General features: G+C 38.5%; 1 protein-coding gene and 1 pseudogene across 3 annotated transcripts in view; one reads left to right on the top strand and one right to left on the bottom strand.

The window, feature by feature from the left end:
* Positions 1–21576, bottom strand: part of Stim2 (stromal interaction molecule 2) — a 135040-nt gene that overhangs the window by 53645 nt on the left and 59819 nt on the right. The window lies entirely within an intron of this gene.
* LOC128108997 (60S ribosomal protein L36a-like) lies at positions 1425–20208 on the top strand (annotated as a pseudogene).

Here is a 21576-nt window from a genome sequence, read left to right as displayed (position 1 = left end):
TTCTCTTCACTGCGTGAGCACTAATAACTGAAAAGAACGGTTCTATGGTTTCAGAAATAAGCTAATTTCCATACAGATGAGATGTGATACTTCATATTTGAGAAACTACAGAATGAGTTTATGGCTATATATTAAACACGTGCTTAACAAATCAAAGGGAGATGGGGGTGGTAGAACACTGGTGATATAGAGGGGAAGGAGAAAACAATGGACAGGAAGTTTTAAGTGTAAAGAGGGACAAAAGGGGAAGGCAGGAGAGGGGACAGGGAGAATGATAACAACACTAAGAATGTTTGAAGTCATATAGAAACCTACTATTTCACAAGCTTCAGATGTATTTTTTTCACCCCTATATCTGGCTCCTTGTCTTTTATTTAATAAGACCATTTAGAAACTTGTCTACTAGCTTTTAACTGAAATTTCCCTACAGGATATAACGCTCTTCCAAAAAGCCATATGTTGCCAAATAAAAACCTTAATTCCGGGGCTGGAGAGATGGCTCAGAGGTTAAGAGCACTGGCTGTTCTTCCAGAGGTCCTGAGTTCAATTCCCAGCAACCACATGGTGGCTCACAACCATCTGAAATGAGATTTGGCGCCCTCTTCTGGCCTGCAAGCATGCATGTAGGCAGAACACTGTATACATAATAAATAAATAAATAAATAAATAAATAAATAAATAAATAAATAAATAAATAAATAAATAAAACCTTAATTCCAAGTGTAGGGCACCTCCCCTAGAGTTGTTTGGAGTGTCCCAGAAACTCCCAAAACAATAAAATAATCATTTTTAAGAAAGCTGAGTAGGCTGAGTGGTGGTGGCTCATGCCTTTAATCCCAGTATTTGAGAGGCAGAGGAAAGCAGATCTCTGAGTTTCAAGTTAGCCTGGTCTACAGAGACAATTCCAGGACATCCAGAGCTACACAGAGAAACCCTGTCTCAAAACAAAAAGCTAAGTAAAAACTAAATATATGGAATTGCACTTTTCCTAGAATTATCAAAAAATACTTTTGCTTAAAAAAAAAAAATGATCCACCGTGCAGCAGATCAATGCCTGGGTAGTTTGTGCTGCTACCTGGAGCCATGGAGTCGGTTGGGCCTGAGCTGTGGCTGGGGACCATGTCTGGGTCCATGACCCTACACAGCCAAGGTCTGTGTTGATGTCCATGGCCCATGGTGCCACCAAAGGCCACAAGGATGAGTTGCCACCTGTGACCATGTTAAGAGTCCAAGGGACAAGCTGCTGCTAGGGCCATGTCACTCTGAGTGGTCTGGGGCTATGGTGTCTTCTGGGCTAAGCTGCTGCTGAGGGCCATGTCTGGGTCTCTGGCCCTACCACAGCCAACATCTCCATCGACGTCTGTGGCTCCTGCTACCACTGAAGGCTGGACAAATGCCCAGGTCCCAGGTTGACTCCTGAGGACATGTTGGTGCCCAAGGGTCATACTGCCGCCAGAGTCATACAGATTGGGGCCAAGGGCCTGCACTGCCACCCGGGGCCATAGTAACATCTGGGCTCTGGCCAAAGGCCATGTCTGAGGTTCATGGCCCTACCACAGGCAGGATCTGTGTTGATGTTCATGGCTCCTGTTACCATCAAGTGCTTGCTGTGCACCTACCCACCCTCCAGCCCCCACTCCCCACCCCTGGGTCTGGTTCACCACCTGGGGTTATATTGGAGCCCAAGGACCACACTGCAGCTGGGCCCATGCCAATCTGAGAAGCCTATGCTACCACCCAGGGCAATAGTAACATCTGGGCCCAAACTGCTGCTGATGGCCATGTCTGGGTCCATGGTCTTGCTGCAGCTGGGGTTCTGTGTTGATGTCCATTGTCCATGTTACCAAAGGGGTCAATGCAAACCATGTTTTGAACCATGTGTTGAAGTACAAGGACCATGCTGAGTTGGTCCCACCCTTCACTGGCCTGGGGAAAGCCGCCCCCTCTCACTGGAGAGCTGACCCACCCCTCACCCTGGAATAGTGACTCCGATGACCCTGACATTAGAGAGCTCCCCCTCCACTTGGGAAAGCTGGCCCCACCCCTCACCTGAAGGGGGAGTGGTCCCAGAAACCTGGATTGACCAACTCAGCTACCACACATCCAGGGCTTTGAGTTGGCACTTCCTAACATCTACCCCATCTATGACCTGCTGGAGCACATGAAAGGACTGGTCTTGCAGAACCATAGCCGCAGGTTCTCCATGACTCAGAGCAAAAGCAGAATATCCAAGAGGAGTTTTGATGAGGCTCCAGTATTGATAGTGTACCAAAGCCAGAGGCCTTGAACCTGACAAACACTCATTACATAATGAACATTTGCAAGTAAAGCTGTGTGGACAAAGGGGTATATAGACTGCAGGATAAACAGCAGCTCCCAATGCCACTAAGACCAATAAAGAGGAGACAGAGAGGCGGGAAAGACAGAGGAGTAAAGTGGTTTCTTTTTTGTTTTGTTTTATTTTTATTTCTTTAATAGTCTTACTTACATTTTTTATTTATTTCTTATTTTATTTTTATTATTTCTTTTTAAGTTTTCCTTTGGGAAGGGGACACTACAAGCGTGAAGGGTGGGTATGGAGGGACTGGGAAATGAGTGGGATTGGGGTGCATGGTGTGAAATTCCCAAAGAATCAATTAAAAAAGGTTAAAAAAAATGATCACAGGATAATGACACTTGTAACACATAACTTGAAGGCACAGTCTACACCTTACATATCTTTGTCATTCTCACCAGAGAACATGAGTAGAAAACACAGAAAGATTCATTTCCTGTAGAAACAAAGTCTGAAAATGTTTAAGTGAACTAAATATGCATCTGAAAGTCCACCTGGCCCCATCAAACTCTCTTCTCTATCCTACAGAATACACAATTCTGCCTGCTCAGAATTCTCTAAAGCTTTATAGAAAACTACTGATTTGGTGAATAAAGAAGGCCAACTAGAGAAATTTTGAAAAGTCATAAATAACTAAAAAAAAACACATAAGCAAAAGACAACTATCTTTTAACTTATTGAAATCCGTGAATCAAGAAATCTGAAAGCAGAATCTAAATTCAATTAAGTAAACAGCATCTGTGGTAGAGATACCAATCCCCCACAAACCTACTCCAAGAAATCGTAAGCTGACAACACTAATCAAGGAGTGCTCTGTGAATGGCTGGCTATTTAATATGCTCTTCAGAGATTCAGAGAGATTCCCACAGAAGATTCTACTAAGTAAACTCTTCGGTACCACTAACAATAAAATAGATCGCTTTACATATCTAACTGCAGGAAGTCATATCATAAACTAATTACAGTTTTTGCACTATAATATACATCTGGTATCTGTGCTGGGTTTTTTGACTCTGCCATAATAAAATCTAACATATATATCATTAAAACTATTATTTGGCTGCTCTACTTAGTTGCAGCCCTTTCCCCAGGAACTACTCAATTCATAAAGATCCATGCATACACTCAGTCACTCCTCTCACTCTGTCACCCACTTCCACAGCTACTTGACAGGAGGACAGCTCACCAAGAAAGAAAAACAGTAACTATACAAGAATGGCAGAATTGTTTTCTCACAAAAAAAACCTACAATTAAAATCATGAAAACCCATGCTTCCTGGCCATGACTCTGGATCTTCAAGGAGATAACTACTGTGGTTCTGAAAGTACCATAATACAGCAGTCACAATGGACCGAGTGCTAATTCGAACAGATGAAGCCAATAAACATGCAAGACCAAATAATGACAACAGCAGAGGAAACCACAGAGAGGAAGGGAGAAGACAGCAGCACAAGCTGCCCTGGGGCTCAACGACTTCCTACTTTCAGTTCCTGGACTGCACAGGCTTTATTCTTACTTCCATTATACAAATCTGGATCCTCTTGAAGCCTCAATACCCTAGAGACATGACTTATCACGACAGTTAAGCACTCAGACTCTGGAATCTGATATATGTTCAAAATCTGACTCTACCACTGTCAGACATCTGCAGGCTACTGAACTTCTCTTTAGTCTCCTGTTGCTATTCCAAGCAAGGAGGGAAATAAAACTGCCTCCCACATACGGTTATAAAGGTAAATTTAAAATGTATACACAGTGTGCACAGAACAGTATTTTGCAAACACAAGTAAATAAATCAGTATTAGTAAAGTATGAATAAATGCTGGGCATGTTATTGCATAACCACTGTACTCAGAAGGCTAATGAAAGAGAATCATGACTGAGTCCAGCCTGGGCTACAACCAAAACCCTGTATCAAGAAAAAGCATGAATAAGTGAACTTCATCTTGACTGTATAGGTAACTTCTGAGGGACTACTAGATGTTTATAAGACCCTGACTCCTAATATCACAGAGTACCGCTGCAGATATTCTAAACCAAAATATGTAAGCCTTAGATATGGAAGAAAACCACAGCCTCTTCACTGACGGTGGAAGCCGAGAGAGTTTTACAAGCACACTTGTCATCAAAATCACCAGTGTTCAAGGTCTGATAAGTGAGTTACTTAAAGCAGATAGGCTCCTTAGAAACAACTGCAGGGTCTTCCTGTCTTGAAAGTAGTATGAAAAGAGCTTAGTACAGGATCTCAGAAGATACAGAGAAAAAAAATTACTACTACCATGCCCACTTTATTTTATATTTATTAATTTGTGTGTACACTCATGCACATGGCACAGTGTGAACGTAGAGCTTCAGAGGAAAACTGGAAGGAATTTCTCCTTCCACCACGTGAGCTCCAGGATCAAACTCAAGTCATCAAGCTTGGTGGCAAGTGCCTTTACCTGCTGAGTCATCTCACCATCCACATTCTCACTTTTAGAGATGAAACACAAGCACTTGCCACCAAGCCTGATGACCTAATTTCAATCCCCAGAAACTGCAAGGAAGAGGAGAGAACCAAACACTCTAAGCTGTCCCATGACTTCCATAGGTGTGTTGTGGTACACATGTGCCCCATCCTACACAATCAGTCAATCAATATGTATAATTTAACAATACAAAAGAACACAAATTGGAGTGTTTTCACAAAACTAGTAACAAAAGATAAAATTATTTAAAAATCTGAAAAAAATGCCTTCAGTTCCTAAGTTCAGATGTTTAAACAATGCTAACAAAAACTTGAAAATCATTTGTGCAGCTTATACTTTAACACAAGCATAACTTTACTCCACCCACTACAAACTAACTCACTGTTGCTATGGTACCAATTCAGAACATTTATCCCTATTCCCTGAGCTACCAAAATTCAAAATCCGTTAGCCAAGCCACAGCTTACCTGCAATAAATGCACCAGAATGACTTCTTCAAATTCTATTTTCAGAGGTGCTCAGACCCATGAGGCCTCATAATTACTATCAACACTAGTAAAGTTAGGCCAGACCTTAACCATTATTTATAATCATGGCCAGTCAATAGAAAAATGATAGATGATTCAAGTGACTAATTTACAAAGAAACTTGAGAAAAACAATGTTTTTGAGTTGGAATCTATCAGTATATGATCTATATCAATGACTCCTCCCCAATATTATAATTACAATCCAAAATATCTAACAAAATTGACTATAAGTCTATTAATCTGTCCATTAACTTAAAAATGGTACTATATAAAAAAAATAAAAAAATATAAAAAAAAAAGAAAAGAAAAAAAAAGGGCGGGGAAAAAAAAAGAAAAAAAATGGTACTATAATGACATTAGAAAAAAACACCAAATTAATAGTCCAAATATATAGACAGAAGACTGATCAAATTTGTGTTTTTATTTCAAAAAGACAAAAAACAAAAAGATAGAGCAACAGAGGCAGAGAGATTTTAACAGAGAACCCAACAGTGACCTAACTCAGATTTTTCTACTTTATGATTAAGTTTATTAATATTAAGTGAATTTCTTAAATATATTAATACAGTGGGTTGATTAGCCAAAGAGTACCTGCGGCATGTTGAAAAACTGTTAGTATTCAGGTTGGTCCCATTTTTCTCAAGTTTTGCTTTCTATAGTTTCATTAATTATATATAAGATTTAAATTATGTACTGATTGGTCTGAGTACTGTGATGAAGGCTCACCATGGTGTTCCTCTTCTATCCAGGATGTGAATATTTCTAGCTGTACAGAGTATCCATGCTGTATACAGTACTTACCCATTAGTTACTCAGAAGCTATCTCAGTAATCAAGTCTACTCTTTGGTATTACTATGGCACTGATGTGTTCAAGTAAGCCTAATTATACTTGATAATATCCCCAAAGTCACAGACTTATATTTAAATTTTTCTTCAGGAGTTTCTAGTAACAAACCAGGTCTGAAGCAGCTTCAGAAATGGGGCATATTACGTGTGATTATTTTTCTTCTTAAGTTATGTACCCAAGTTTTTCAGATTCTCAAGTAAGAGGCCAGAGTGGATAAGGAGTGGAGTCAAGTGAGGTAGGTGTCTGAGCCATGAGTATAACTATTGCAAGACGTCGTTTTTATTCAGGAATTAAGGGAGAGTCAAGTCATAGAGTTTAAAGTCCTCACACCTGGCTTTCCAGGATGCACACTTTCCTATGTAAACCTGAGTCTTGGTTTCTTTAGTTAAGGCAACACATTCCTCCTTCCCCTTATATTTTTGCTCATTAGTGTATTTTTTGAGCAGTTTCCATATTATTCTTTTCCTTTCTGTAAAATGGTTTTTGTTGTGTGTGGTTTTTTGTTTTGTTTAGTTTTGTTTTTTTTAAACTTGGTACCACCAAGTTGTAAGGTGTATGTTTTTAACTGACAGTCATACCACTGGTGAACTGTCAAGTTGAGAAAGAGTGCATTGCTGGTTTGTCTTTGTTTTTAAAATTAAATTAATCCTTGATAAGAGCTGCTTTTTTAGGGGTTAGTCCTTGACCACCATAGTTTGATGCCCCTCTCCATTTTGGTTGACCTGTCTCAGCATCGGGCCTGTTGCTCTCCATGACTAACTGTGTAAGTGCTTATAAAGGAATAAATTGCTTTTCTATGATGCCCCCCCCAAAAAAGAATTTATGCAAACTAATACTTATGTAAACATATAAGTCAATATTATATCCAATTAGCACAGCATCAATAATACACCAAATTATTCAGAATTAATTTGTGAATATTTAAGGAGAAATTACATATTTAGACCTCCATGTTTTACTTGCTAAAATTGGTAAGTCAGAATGTTCATTTCCAGTATAGATGAGGTTAGAGACTAGATTTAGCATCCTCCTACACAGAGCAACTAAAATACCAGGCAAACTATATGGACACCAATTTTTAAGACATTGAACACAAAGCAGAAAAGGATAGTGATCCTGGAGAAACCAGAATCAATCATTTTGGTAGCTCAGGGAATGGGGTAAATTGTCCTAAATTTACAGAAACAATTTCTAGAACATGTTACAGGAAGAAAGACGCTAAAAGAATCAAGCCATTGCTCTCAAGTAAAGATATACAATAGGAGTCTGGGGAGACTAAAGGATTCAAGAGACTATGGGACTGTGTTTTAAGAGTAAGCCTGCACATCTAGAAAGGATTCTTTGTGCCTTGAACTGCCTTCCACACACACATGTGAGGAATCTCCTCAAGCCAAGGAAAAAACTTAATCTAAAACATTAGAGAAAGCAATGTTCTCTAATGCTTACACAAGGAGGGCACAGTGCCCATTTCAATCAGAGTGAAAAACCTCCTAATACAGAACTAAGCAGAGAGAACACTATGGTTGGCTTTACTTTATTACTGAAGAATATTAACCCTGAAATGAACTCTACACTGATTCTACCTAAACTGTTCTAAGTATGAGCGCCTCCCCCCTCATAGCTGCCAATTAAACTTTCTCCAAGTAATTTTTGCCCAAAAAGAAAGCTTGGAAACATTTATAAATCACAATATCCTGCACCCAAGATGACGTTTAAAACATGCAGCACTCGGTCAGATCTCTGTGAGTTCAAGGCAGCCTGGTCTACAGAGTTAGTTCCAGAACAGCCAGCGCTACACACAGAGTCATCCTATCTCCCAAAAAGAAAAAAAAAAAAAAAAAAAAAAAAAAACACCATGAGGCACTTAGTCCAGTTACTGGACAGAAGCCAAAACTCAAAGATCAATCATTCAAGATCAATCAGAACGTGAAAGAGCTGAGAATTACAGTTTGTTTTGTTTTTAATGCAATAAACATTACAAGGGCTAAAGAGGTGACTCAGAGGCTAAGTATACATGTCTTCCATAGTTCTGAGTACACACATGGTTCTTCCATAAGTTCTCAGTACACATATGTCTTCCATAAGTTCTGAGTACACACATGGTTCTTCCATAAGTTCTCAGTACACACATGTCTTCCATAAGTTCTGAGTACACACATGGTTCTTCCATAAGTTCTAAGTACACACATGTCTTCCATAGTTCTGAGTACACACATGGTTCTTCCATAAGTTCTAAGTACACATATGTCTTCCATAGTTCTGAGTACTCACATGCTTCTTCCATAAGTTCTAAGTACACATATGTCTTCCATAAGTTCTGAGTACACACATGGTTCTTCCATAAGTTCTCAGTACACACATGGCTCTTCCAGAGGATCTGAGTTCAGCTCCATACCCACAATGGGCAGGTCACAACCTCCTATACCTTCAGCTCCAGAGATTCTGATGCCCTCTTCTGGCCTCTACAAAGGCACCTGCAATTCATGTACACATACCCCACACATATGCACATAATTTAAAATAAATATTTTATAGTCATAGTCTACATATTCAATAAGCTAAGAAACATAGTAGGCATGTTAAATAGAGGCATATACAGTTAAAGTTTTAAAAAGAAAACAAAACCCAAGTCGTTATTTTTGACACAAAATACTGGATGAAAAACAGAGATTCATGGCTGAGTATGGCAAACGAAAGCATAGCAAAGCTACAGAGTATCTTAAATGAACAGTTACCAGAAAACTACACTAGTCTATGTTCTGTGTCTGCTAAAGCCAGACACAAACAGAAAGTCTAAAAGGAAACCAGAGATGGGAGAGAATTACTTCTCAGAGGAAGGAGATAAAGACAGCAAGTGTTTCATCAGATGAAATGTAATGCAGAAAACACATGAGCAGCACAAATAAATATGAAATAAAAAACTGCCAATCTAGAACTCTTATCCAAAAAAAAAAAAAAAAACAGCCACTGTCAAAATAAAAATGCAATAGAACTTAAGAAATCAAACACTTAACAGAATTCAGCATCAGGAGTCCTAGACTACAAGAATGTTAAGAATGTTTTGTTTTTAACCCAACTATAGGCAGATGAGGAGGGGCATAGATAGAATTCTCCATCTTCCAAAAGGATTAAAAAATATGGATAAGTTAACTATGTAGGAAAATACATGTAATTTATCCTAAGTCAATGATATTTTAACAAAGCTGTTGACAAAAGGATGTGATTTATCCATTTTGTACAGAACTGCATATTCATACATCAGTGGGAATACAACTGGAAGGGCCTTTTTGAAGACAGCTTTAGTAACAGGAATCAAAAGTGTTAATTCATTATTGTCCTTTATCAAGCTCTTCAACTCCTTAGAACTCCTCATACAGCAATACTCACACAACTAGATAACATACTGCCACTGCAACATTACAAAAGTAAAAAGCTTGTGACTATGCCAGCTGCTCCCCACAAAGACTCGTTAAGACAAATCAATGCAAACTTAAAAATAATACATATCTCTTTACCCTTAATTTTAAAAAATCAGAACTTGTCAACAGTTAATAATTAATAAAATTACATAAATTTAATATGACAAATTACTTGAGGATATTTTTAATTCAGGGTCTAGATAGTTGTCATAGACTAAATGTATTTTTAAAACAGAATAACAAAGTTATCAGAGCCCATGATACACATTTTCATACTCTCTTAACTTCTAACGGAGAGAGTTATTACCTGGATCCACTAGAAACTTCTTGATAACCCCAAGACCACCACAGAACTGAATTAGGCACTGCCCAGGGTCTTCGAGGAACAGACAAGAGCCTCCATCCAATGGACAGCTTGTTTTAGTCTATTTTCTACTACTGTATCCAAGTGTCCAAGAACAGCAATTTGAAAATTTTTGATGATGATAAAGATCAATAGATTTTTCTCATATTTCTAGAGGTTAGGTAGTCTAAGATCAATCTGATGAGGGCCTTTTCATCCTCATGTGGCTTAGCAAGGGCCCACCCATGTCCTTTTGTTCGTCCACATTAAAACATGTAGGAGAGTAGAGTCCTTGTGAATTAATACTGATTATGCCTGGCCTCCCAAAACTTCCTGGGCAGGTTAAATTTCTGGCACATAAAATTGGGGAGAGGCTAAGGAGATGGCTCAGTAGACAAAACGCTTGGTGCGTAAATATAAGAACCTAAGTTAGAATTCCCAGCACTCGCCTAAAGTCATGCACTCCAATAGGCATTTGTAATCCAGCACCGAGGGCCAGGCAAAGAGATGGGGTCGGGGGTGGGAAGACAGTGCATTCAGGGTGCTCATTAGTTAGCCCGTCCAGCTGAAACTGAACTACACCAAGTAACAATGGCAAAAGTCTAGGTGGATTCAAACCAAAACCAAAAGAAACAATACACGTCCTCCTAGAGAGATTTTGTTGTACTCAAAGAGGAAGAGAGGAGCAAAGAGCAAAAGGGAATATTAGATTCAACAATGTTTTTATTCTGTATGTTTACAAAGAAGGAAGGCTACAATAAGGCAGATGGGAAGGTTTCAGGAGAAAATGGGAAACACAGCTACTGGAGGAGAAGAGATGTTCTAAAGAGCTGTCCTAGAGTAGGAAGAGAGGGGATAAGCACACGAGGAACGTGTGCTTTGCGAAAAACATGAACAGAATGCACAATACATAGAAAGATGCTGTGGGATGGTCTGTATGGCAAATGTGTTGCTGATTGGTCAATAAATAAAACACTGATTGGCCATTGGCTAGGCAGGAAGTATAGGCGGGACAAGGAGGAGAATAAAGCTGGGAAGTGGAAGGCTGAGTCAGAGAGACACTGTCAGCCGCCATGATGAGAAACAGCATGTGAAGATGCCGGTAAGCCACGAGCCATGTGGCAAGGTATAGATTAATGGAAATGGATTAATTTAAGCTATAAGAACAGTTAGCAAGAAGCCTGCCACGGCCATACAGTTTGTAACCAATATAAGGCTCTGTGTTTACTTGGTCGGGTCTGAGCTGCTGTGGGACTGGCGGGGTGACAGAGATTTGTCCTGACTGTGGGCCAGGCAGGAAAACTCTAGCTACAGAAAGAAGACAGTTTATAGACACAAATGTTATTTGTGTGCTCTTAATGACTATAGGGCCTCTAGCAATGAGACAATCCTAACATCATTGGTCAGGATCAGATCACTGGCAGGTTTTAAACACATCACAAAGTAAGGGAATAAGATCTAAATGCAGAGTTAGAGAAAAGTTACCATCCAACGATACATAAGCAATTACATAACATAAAATTTTATCTCTGTTGTCTTTTAGAAGAATAACATAAGGATTGAAATGTATATCTAGTTCAGCCAACAGATACACAGGTCAGGAGATTTTTCAAGATCAAACTGTATACCTAAAATCTATACCATTACACTGTGCATAGATACAAACGTGTGTCTGTCCTTCAAAATTCAGAAACTACTGAACTAAAATCCCTGTACTAAGTTGTATGTAAAATATGCATCAAAAACGTAGGAGTATTGGGGGACATAGAGGGAGGTAGTGATATGTGATCAAATTACTGTTAGGTATGAAATTTTCAAAGAATACTTTTTTTTTAAGGGACCTAAGTCATCAAGATTTGAAGAAACTTGGAGCCAGTAAGACAGCTCTGTGAGGAAAGGCATTTGTCACCAATCCAATGCAACAGAGTTCAATCCCTGAAACCCACACGGTGAAAGGAAAGAACTGACTATCTCGAATTGTCTTCTGACTTCCACACATGTGCAGTAGTGTGTGTACATGCTCACACATGCACATACACACACAAAATAAATGTTAAGAAATTAGGAGACTGTTCTCACAAAGACAGACGTTTAGACCTCCTATAAACTCCCACTGCAGGCCTTGCCTTTCTTTGTGTGCCAGTATCGCTCCTGCCAACTTGGTGAATGTTCCTAAGACCCGCCAGACATTCTGCAAGAAATGTGGCAAGCACTAGTCCCACAAAGTGACACAGTAAAGGAAGGGCAATGGTTCTTTGTATGCCCAGGGGAAGCAGTGTTATGACAGGAAACAGCGGCTATGGTAGGCAAGACTAAACCTATTTTCCGCAAAAAAAGCCAAAACTACAAAGAAGACAGTGCTGAGACTTGAGTGTGTTGAGCCTAACTGCAGATCTAAGAGAGTGCTGGCTAGTAAGAGATGCGAGTATTTTGAACTGGGAAGTGGTGAAAGAGAAAGGGCCAAGGGGTCCAGTGTAGTACAATATTTTAAGGTGTGTTACTTTTGTTATGTTGCATTTGTTTAACTCTGTGAAGCTCTGTTACTTTGCCTGTGTAAAACACCTGATGGTCTAATAAAGAACTGGTCAATAGCAAGGCATGAGAAAGGATAGGCGGGGCTGGCAGGCATAGAGTATAAATAGAAGGAGAAACCTGGGAGGAGAAAGCTAAGAACTAGCAGGCAGAGGAAGAGGACAACTCTAGGGGACAGTCACCCAGCTACACAGCAAGCCACGGAGTAAGAGTAAGATTTACAGAAGTTAGAAAAAAAAAAAGAAAAGCCCAGAGGTAAAAGGTAAATGGGATAATTTAGGTGAAGAAAAGTTGGCAAGAAACTAAACCAAGCTAAGGCCGGGCATTCATAATTAAGAATAAGCCTCCGTGGTGTGATTTATTTGGGAGCTGAATGGCAACCCCCCCCTCCTCTCACATGCACAAATAACAACAATAATCCAGTTCTAAGCTGATTTTGTTATGAAGACAATAAAATCATGAGCTTTTACTAACCTCAAAAAAAAAAGTTTATCTACTAAAAAGATTCTTCCTTCTCTTGGATGTTTAGGAAAATTAATTTTTAAAAGACCTCATTACTTTGCAACACAGTGCAATTGTTAGTGTATCTACCACTTGGTTTTTTGGGGGTAGAATTTAAACAGATCGACCAGTGAGGTTCAGGGAAGTAAGTATAGACTAGTTCCTCAAACACAAAAATTATTTATCAATAGTACTTCGGAAATGGTGGTTCTTTAGGAAGTATGTTATACCCTAAAGAGATGAATTTTCTTCAATCACCACATGTAACTATGTAACTAATGTGGGCCAGATAAAAGCAAAAGAGAACACATGATGAAGGAATTAGACTGGAAATCAGATCAAGCTATGTAGTTAAGGGTTTTTCTGCCTGGCCCACGATCAGGACAAATCTCTCTCACCCGCCAGTCCCGCAGCTGCTTAGACCCAACCAAGTAAACACACAGAGACTTATATTACTTACAAACTGTATGGCTGTGGCAGGCTTCTTGTTAGCTGTTTTTTTTTTTTTTTTATCTTAAATTAACCCATTTCTATTAGTCTATAAGTTGCCACATGGCTTGTGGCTTACTGGTACCTTACATCTCCCTTGTCATGGCAGCAGCTGTCAGATCTCTCTCTGCCTCAGCCTTCCACTTCCCAGCATTTTCCTCTCTGTTTGTCCCACCTATACTTCTTGCCTGGCTACTGGCCAATCAGTGTTTTATTTATTAACCAATCAGAGCAACATATTTAACATACAAAACATCTCACAGCACTTCCCCTTTTCTTTTTTTTAAAAAGGAAGGTTTTAACTTTTACATAGTAAAATTACATATAACAAAACAATTATCAAGCAAGAATTACAGTTACACTGTCTAGTCTATTTATAATATCTAGTCTATTTGTATTTGGCAAAATTAAAGAAAATATCCTATCTATCTCATATTTGTGAGTTTAAGGTTTTATATCTAACTTATCTTTTATCATAACTGAGGAAATTAAAACTCTAGTCTTCAATTACATCAAAGACTTTAGAAGGATATAATATTACCTGAGAAATGGGAGAAGGACCCAAGGAACTTTCAAGAGTCTTGTGAGAGAGGACAGAGACAGCTGGCAGCCTGGACAGTCATCTAAAGTTTTTTTGTAAAGTTGGGGCATCTGTCTTCAACCCACAGGCCTAGAGTCTCCCAGTTGTGTGTGTGTGTGTGTGTGTGTGTGTGTGTGTGTGTGTGTGTGTGTGTGTGTGTGTGTATATTCTGGAGAATGTCTGGCAGTTTCCTCTGTGAAGCAGGAACCTGAAGGACCATTTTGCCAAGCAAAATTCAGCGGTTACCTTTTTTATGGGTCCTGCATGTCCCGTTAATGGCTATTTTTGCCAAGGTGAAGATAAGCTCCATATGGAGTGTCTTTGATGCCCATCCTCCTCTCTGAAGTAAACTGGTGCTGCCAGGAGCAGACATGTCTCATTGTCCAGAAAGTCTAAATTTTTAAAACATTTTAAATGCCATATTCTGTAGGTCTTTGAAGTGGTTGAAGATTACCTACCTAACTGAATTATATCTATGTATACCTAGAAAACTTAACTAACATGGTTACAAGGTTGACTATGATAGAAGACTAATTATTTATCTGTATTTCTTAATTATTCATTACAATTTTAAGCGAGCTGTACAAACATAATACCTTAAACAAGAGTAGAAATATATAAACAGTATAACAAAATCAACTCTAAATTTGTATCTATAAACTAATCTATACTAATGTAAAACATTTTAAACAAGTTGTTGTTCTTTAAAAGTAGGTTCAATAATCTACCCCTTTATCTTACTATTATCTATATCATACTTTAATCCCAACACTTGGGAGACAGAGCTATGCGGATCTCTGTGTGTTCACGGATACAGCCAACATGAAGACACATGCCTTTAACCTCAATACCAACCATAAAAGACCTAGAGGTCTATACAGACAGACAGTGATGAGGAGTTCATGTGGTTGGGTTTACAACCAATAACAAGACAAAACAAAATGTCAATAAAAAGACAGACACACAGGAAGTAGGTCTCTTGCTGAGGGGAAGGACAGCAGAGACAAAAAGGGTAAGAAAGGGTTTTTAACTCTTAGCTATTGCTCTGACCTCTTGGGCTTTCAACTCTGCAATTGGCTCTGTGTTTCTATTTTAATAAGACGGTTACATCTACAATGCTAAATTAAAAACATAAAAATACCAGTAATACAGTTCAAAACAAAGGACCACTCTGAGTTGGAAGAATAGTGATGGAAAATAATAGAGAAAAAGAAGGATTTATACTGAGATTCTACCTGTACTAAATCTGAAAACTAACATTAATCTTACAAGCTTCAAGCTAAGCAAAAGCTACAACTGAGCTACATTCCCAGCCCTAAGATGACTGTGCTTTTAACAAGCAAAATAAAAATCACACGTAAAATGCCTCTGTCAGCTTGTATTTGTTACGATTACTATTGTGATGAAACACCATGACCAAAGAAATTTGGGGAGGAAGTGGTTTATTCATCTTATGCTTCCACATCACAGCTCATCATCAAAAGCAGTGAGGACAGGAACCTAGAAGCAGGAGCTGATACAGAAGCCATGGAGCAGTTGACTTGCTCCCCATGGGTTGTGCAGCCTACTTTCTTAAAGAACACAAGACCACCAGTTGAGAGGTGACCCCACAGACAATTGACTTGATACCCCTACATCAATCACTAATTGAAAAAATGCCCAACAGATTTGCATACAGCCAGATCTTAAGGAGGCATTTTTTAAATTGAGGTTTCCTTCTCTCTGATGGCTTATGTCAAGTTGACATAAAACTAGACAGTACAGGGCTTAGAAATAAAAGATGTATACAAAAAGCTGTCAATAATTCACCTTGGTTAAGGTAAAAAGAACATGGAGGAAGCTGTATAGTAAATGATCACAAACAGGTAGACTGTACCTAACTATAAAAGACCATGAATGCAAAGCTAAAAAGTCTAGACTGTATCTGGTAGACTATGGCAGTGGGTCTCAGAGCATGGCTATTGCAGCAGCAGGAGCATCATCACCAGGGAAGTATTAGAACCTCAAATTATTGGATTTCATTCCAGACCTATTGAAAAAGAAACTGAGTGTGGGCCAAGCCATCTGTGCTACAAATTGTGATGCTCATCAAAGTTTTAGACCACTGGACTATGGAGATTTGGCATAAGGTTTTAAATAGAAGAGAAAATAACAAAGTATAATGCTCTAAAATGTTTTTATCAAGCAGTAAGAGTCAAGATGGATTTGAAAGGAAGACTAGCAATGGTCAAGTCAGCTATAAATGATAGAATAGTATCGGTAGCTCAGGGAAGTTAGAAGGCAGAGATGAGACTACAACATGAGAGGAAAACTAAGTAAGCTGATAAAGCAAGTGAGAAAAACAGCTAATTTAAAAGAGAACAAGAAACGTTTTCTTTTTTTGGTTTTGCAAGACAGGGTTTCTCTGTGTAGCCCTGGCTGTCCTGGAACTCACTCTGTAGACCAGGCTGGCTGGAGAGATAGATCAGTTGTTAAAGGCTAGACTCACAACCAAAACCATAAGAAATACTTTCTTTCAGCTAGTGACTGAGTCAGCACAACACTTTCTAAAAAAGAAAACAATGTGCTTTGCTAGCATCTAAGACAGGAGTTAGAAATGCTACTAGATCAAATGTGAAAGGAATATTCTAGAGGGGTGGGTCGTGATCACTTGGGGGGGTGTCAAAGAACCCTTTCACAGGAGTCGCATATCAGATATCTCGCATATCATATATTACATTACAATTCGTAACAGTAGCAAAAGTACAGTTATGAAGGAGCAATGAAAATAATTTTATGGTTGGGGTCACCACATCATGAGGAACTGTATTAAAGGGTCATAGCATTAGAAAGGTTGAGAACCACTCTTTTAAAGAGAAGTTCAAAACATTTAAGATACATAGAAGTGATAATCAAATCCATGGGCCTGCATGAAATTCTAAAAACTAAAAAGGGAATTAGGCCTCATGACAAACTTCCTACAGAATACATACACTGAAGATGCAAGAAACTAGAGAAGCAGATGAAAAAATGAAGAGGTAGCATCCTGTTCTCTACAGTCCTGGTCTCGGCAATCTAACACTCCCGACAAACTAAACCATTCCCCTAGGAAAGCTGTCACATCACTCTCCCTCTATCATTGTTTCTATCCTGACTCACATCACAGAATGTCCTACATGTCAGCCAAGTCTGTGAACACTACAGCCATTAATTTCACAAGGTCCAACACAGGCTCTATACCAAGCTTTGTCTGACACTCCTAAACACACAGATATTACCTCCCCTAAAACATAGGCCATTTCCACGGTTGATTCAAATTCCTAGTATGTAATTTGCCAGAATGCATTTTTTATTATACAGTTATGACAGTGTGTGATCAACTAGATGGTAAACTCAGTTATTTATACTCATGTCCATAGTGTTCTATACTTAGCATAGTACTACATTTAAACAGGAACTTCAAAATACTCAGTGTATTATGTTTAACTGAATGATCAAATATTTACTAAACTCTTATAGGACCAGGGAAAAGACAGGAAAGAAAAATGAGAATAAAATAAAAATCAAAACATTAAGAAAAATCACTATATCTTTCTAAATAGTATTTAAATGAAATGTTAGGACATATTTATGAGGTGCATCAAATCATTCTGCATATTAACTATGTGTGTGTCCAAATATAAATATACCAAATTAGACCTCAATAAAGATGAGACAATTTTAGAAAGAAAAAAAATAAATTCGGGGTCTAAGAGTGTACAAAATTATAAAATCAATGAAAGGGTTAATGAGTAGTGTTTTACTCTAGAAAACATTATGCAGCTATATTATTTCTGAAGAATTAAGAAATGACAACTTTAAGAAGGGAAAAAGCATTTAAACTGTCTGAGGTGTGAGAAGCACAAGTATCTGAGTTCAGTCTCCAGAACCCACGTAATGAAAGCCACACATGGTAGCCTGTAATTGTAATCCTGTTGCTGGGAAGGCAGAAATAAGAGTCTCGCTGGTGGTAGCTGGCCAGCCAGCCTAGCCTAATTGGTCAGCTCTAGGTCAATGAGAAATACTGTTTCAAAACAAAAACAAAGTGGATGGTTCCTGAGAAATGATATCCAAGGTTGTTCTCTGGCCTCTAAACATATGCTCACGCAGCTATATGTGTATCATGCACAGATACACTCACATACACAATTAACTTTCTGTGGAAGTCTTCCATGTTACTAAAGAAAACTGAACCAGATGAAACGGTTCTGAGTAATCATATAAATTCAAATAGTAAAAAGCTTGAATTAATATTCAGACTAATTTGTAATAACTTAGGAAGGGAGCAAACACTGAAAAATTAAGTATAACAGAAAGCAGAATTAGGATTAGCCATATGGCGAATGTAATAAAGTGGCTGTGGCCTGAGAGAGGCTCCATTTACACCTGCAGTCTTGGTGCAATTATTAATAGTACTGTCTTTCACTCTTAAAAGTTTATCAGTTTGAACGAAAATCTATACGGCTATTCTATAACAATAATATAAGACTACTGGTGGTATATTACACTAGGACATCATTGCATTTCATTCATGGAATATGTTTCTGTACACACTCAATTTCAGACATCTTCTAGAAAACGAAACAATATGTGAACGTGTGCTAAACTCTCCAGAAATGTATTATGTAAATGCAGTGCCATGCTGTGGTCCTGAGCATCCTCAGAGGGGGAGGAGAGGAACAGGACTAGCAGTACAGACAGGCTGCAACTGTCACGGCCAGATGCACAGCCCTGATTCACTCCCACGCCTCTGCCCCTGTGAGTCTGTAACACTGTTGAGTGGGAAATTCTTGTTGGGGGAAATTAAAAATTAATGAAACAGGAATGAGAAATTATTTTTTTAAATGAAAATGTATATTTAGCATGTGGTTTAAGTTAAACTGAAAGAACCTGAGAGCTTTAACTAGATTTCCTAGTTAAAGCAAGGTTGTGATCATGCGTAGAAAGAGGCAAATAAACTGAGTTGAATGTTTTACTGTTCTCTGATGCCAGAAAATGATTCTGGAAGTTCTTGATTCTTTGACAGATCTCAGATCCACTCTTTCTGAGTTTGAATTTAACATTTTAAGCTCTAAGTTCCACAAAAACTATATATACATGTTTATGTTCCTACTTAACCAAAAGGGCCAACTTAATCTACATGTAACTGAACTATTAAATACTAAAAGGGCTTCTCAAACGACCTTTAACAAATGCAGACTCAAGAAAGAGCCTGCTGTAATAAATCAGAACTGTATGGAAGAAGTTAAGATACCATCAACAGAAACAAATGGTAAGGTTACAAAGACTCTTTTCACTGCTACAGTGATTGCTGTGAAGGACACACAGATATACAGTAATAAATGCTCTGGGAGACTCTCTTTTTCAGAATGTTCTTTGAGAATTTCATACATATGGATAATGAGCTTGTCCTAATCCACCCCCAATTCCTTCCCCTCCAACTCCATCCTTCTACTTTTTCTACCACTTTTCTCCCAGCTTCATGTAGTCTTTTGTTTTTTGAGACAGGGTTTCTCTGTGTAGTTTTGGTGCCTGTCCTGGAACTCACTCTGTAGACCAGGCTGGCCTCGAACTCACAGAGATCTGCCTGCCTCTGCCTCCCAAAGGCGTGTGCCACCACTGTCCGGCCATGGAGTCTTTTTTAAAGCCAAAGTTCAGTAAATGAGTTCTACAGTGGTCACAGTAACACATAAGAGGCTTAGAACCCAACTAAACACTGGAGCAGGATAGGAATTTCACAGTTAAATTAAAATGCCTAGATGTAACTATAAAAATACTAGAATATTTTATTAAGATCTGAGTCAGGGGGCTGGAGAGATGGCCCAGTGGTTAAGAACACTGGCTGTTCTTCCAGAGGACCCAGGTTCAATTCCCAGCACCCACATAGCAACTTACAATTGTCTATAGCTCCAGTCCCAGGGGATCTGACACCTTCACACCAATGCATATAAAATAAAGTTATTAAAAAAAAAATCTGAGTCAGTTCTTTATCATCTAGTTCTTAATCATCTAGATTATAACCATCTTATTTCAAAAATAACAAAGGATTTTCTCCACAAAATATACACCTATATCTTTTCTACATTAATTGTATGTCCATATTTTATTACAGAAAATACGAAGAAAAGGTGAAGGTAGAACTTGACAAAAAGCAAAATCACCAAGCACAAGAGGAAAGGGGAGTCTTTTGTCAGCCCTTCACAGCAGTCAGGCCCAAGCATTGCTTAAGATAACAGAAAGTGTCACACAAGACAATGACGTTAACCACTAAGGCAGGAGAGTGAAACCTGAACTGGTTCTCCAGAGCTTCAATAATGAAAAGGTAAGATATGTAAATATCCTGTCAGCACCAAGTTAAGATACAGTGCTTCTGCTACTATCCATGTCATAAAATGACCCTCAAACTTCATCAGCTATCGTAATCAAAGGACTTGGTACAGCGAATCCTTTAGTTCTACCCCAGACTTCTGACTCAGCAAGGCTGGGCACTGCTCAACAACTCTTGGTTTTCTAGGGAGCATTCTTTGTTCTGGAGTTTCTCCCCACTGTGCCAATTTCCTTTCATCTACTTTAAAAATTAATGATACACATCGTCACAGAAAAACAACACAGACTATGAGCCAAGAATGAGTTATGTATTCAGGTTGAACTAAAACCCCCATTCTATGACTTATAAGCTAGTGACCATGCCATACGGCCCAACTTCTCTGATATATCCGAGTCAGATAATAATAGCATATTCTTTGATCTTAGTGTTTCTATGAGCATGCCATACTTTAATGCATATAAATTGTTTCGTGTAGCTGGTTACATCTACAGTTTAGACTGTAAAACAAATAGTAAATGTTCAATGTTATTCCCATATAACTTCATAAATGTCTAGTCCCACAATAACAAAAATAAATGATTCCAGCATAACTATCAATATTTATTAAAGAGGCAGCAAAAATTCTCCTTTACCTACTTTCATCACCTCATCTTTTGACCTGCTTTTCCTTGTAGAAAAATGCCAGATGATCCCCAGTCAAACAAATTATAGAGTCACCATTCACTACAAAACACTACTCCTCAAGTAAATTTTAATTACACGTCATGCCTTAAAAACTTTGATTTCATGCCTTGAATGCACTTCCTTAAAAGAGTCTCAGACTTGTCTGTTCTTATAGAAGTGCAGAGCAGACCATGCAGCATATAGTATGAATTTGTTTTTACAATTTATAAATGCAAAGACCTCCAAATTGAGTTGTTCAAACCTCACAGAGAGGTATGCAATCTAACGCAGTTGAGAGGAAAGAAGTTTAATTGTATCTCATTTTTAAGTTTAACACTTATAGTTTATATGTACCTATTTAATATCTACTATGCACACATGTTATTTAAAGACAGATAATTAAAATTGTATCCGAGAGTGCATTTGCAGAAGTTTCTTACTGTAATGACAGAGTGCAGTAAGAAAGTAGTTTGGAGTACAGCAGGCAGAGCTACTGTCAGCTTCCAGATAGTTCTTTACTTT

This window comes from Peromyscus californicus, unplaced genomic scaffold, assembly GCF_007827085.1.
Source record: "Peromyscus californicus insignis strain IS unplaced genomic scaffold, ASM782708v3 Scaffold_13__1_contigs__length_99412109, whole genome shotgun sequence".
Lineage (NCBI taxonomy): Eukaryota > Metazoa > Chordata > Mammalia > Rodentia > Cricetidae > Peromyscus > Peromyscus californicus.
Note: the sequence above shows the minus strand (reverse complement) of the source record. Positions and strands in the feature narration are given on the sequence as shown.